Raw genomic sequence first — 1,500 nt, 5'->3', positions numbered from 1 at the left:
GTGTGTGTGTGTGTGTGTGTGTGTGTGTGTGTGTGTGTGTGTGTGTGTGTGCGGGGTGGTGGGGGGTGGTATTAGATTGTGCGGTGAAAAGGAAGAACAAGACAGGGCGATTGTTAAGATTCCCGCGTTAATTCCGATGTGCGTTTTTCATACCCTCAGGCATATTTCGCTTTGGTCCCTAACCCTAGGGTTAGGGTTAGGGTTAGGGTTAGGGTTAGGGTTAGAGTTAGAGTTAAGGTTAGGGTTGTTAGGGTTAGGGTTGTTAGGGTTAGGGTTAGGGTTAGGGTTAGGGTTAGGGTTAGGATTAGGGTTAGGGTTAGGGTTAGGGTTAGGGTTAGGGTTAGGGCCAGGGTTAGGGTTAGGGTTAGGGTTAGGGTTAGGGTTAGGGTTAGGGTTAGGGTTAGGGTTAGGGTTAAGGTTAGGGACCAAAGCGAAATATGCCTGAGGGTATGAAAAACGCACATCGGAATTAAACGCGGGAATCTTAACAATCGCCCAAGACAGGCCTAGGCCTATTGGACAAAACAAAGCATGTCTTTCTGACTGATCATATTTTGATCATGTAAATTGTGCATGGGAAAACAAAATATGATAGATCTAGAAAATCTAGACATAGATCTTGATCTAGATTTTTAGATCTAGAGTATTCTAGAGTCTAGAATCTACAGTTATTGTTCGACTCACCCGCTTCCGCTTCAATACTAATAGAGAATCTATCATTAGGATAAGGAGGCATAGATCTATCCCCCAAGTCCATTATGCTGGTGCGTTAAAAGTTATGTAGGCTACTTTGAATGATGTTTCCAAATTCATGAGAAAATGGGGCACAGGATTAGTTCAGGTTTCGTATCTCCGGGACTGTTCTAACGTATGTTGTTTGCGACAATGTAGACTATAGCTACCCTTGAAATCTCTTGGCCAAATCTGTGCGCCATTATGAAAAAATGCAATGAACGAACCAGCTTTCAGCAGCGACTAGCGCACATTTGGAATGGGTGCGAAGTGGAAATTCCCGAAATATTGGGTCCGAGCCATGGAGTCATCACCTTTTAAGGGTGGGTGAGGGGGAGGGGGGGGGGCTACACCTGAAGGCTATCTCGCTTATTACTGGACCAAATTTTACCAAATTTCACACATATAACAAACATAGTAAGGAGTCTTAAAATCAGCAATCAAATTTGAGAAAAAAGTTTTGTTTCCATGGATACGGCGGCCATATTGCATATTTTGTACATGTCTTACGTAATGAATACCGCACTTATCGCTCATGGAAATTGATTGTTGTTGTTGTTTTTTTGCATGCCTGTTCACAATCATTAGATCTAAAAATTTGTCTGTTGTTTTTTTCCTAAACCATAGAGTTACCTCCTTTTAAACTAGAGTCCGTACGAGGTTACGTGACACGGACACATTTGAGTTTGTTGGCGGCCATTTTTAATGTGGCTAAAAAGTTTGTTTACATTTGAGTGGGCGTGTCTCTGCTCTTAGTCTTACGTGTTT

This window comes from Aplysia californica, unplaced genomic scaffold (assembly GCF_000002075.1).
Source record: "Aplysia californica isolate F4 #8 unplaced genomic scaffold, AplCal3.0 scaffold00123, whole genome shotgun sequence".
Taxonomy (NCBI): domain Eukaryota; kingdom Metazoa; phylum Mollusca; class Gastropoda; order Aplysiida; family Aplysiidae; genus Aplysia; species Aplysia californica.
This window is presented reverse-complemented; position numbering follows the sequence as displayed.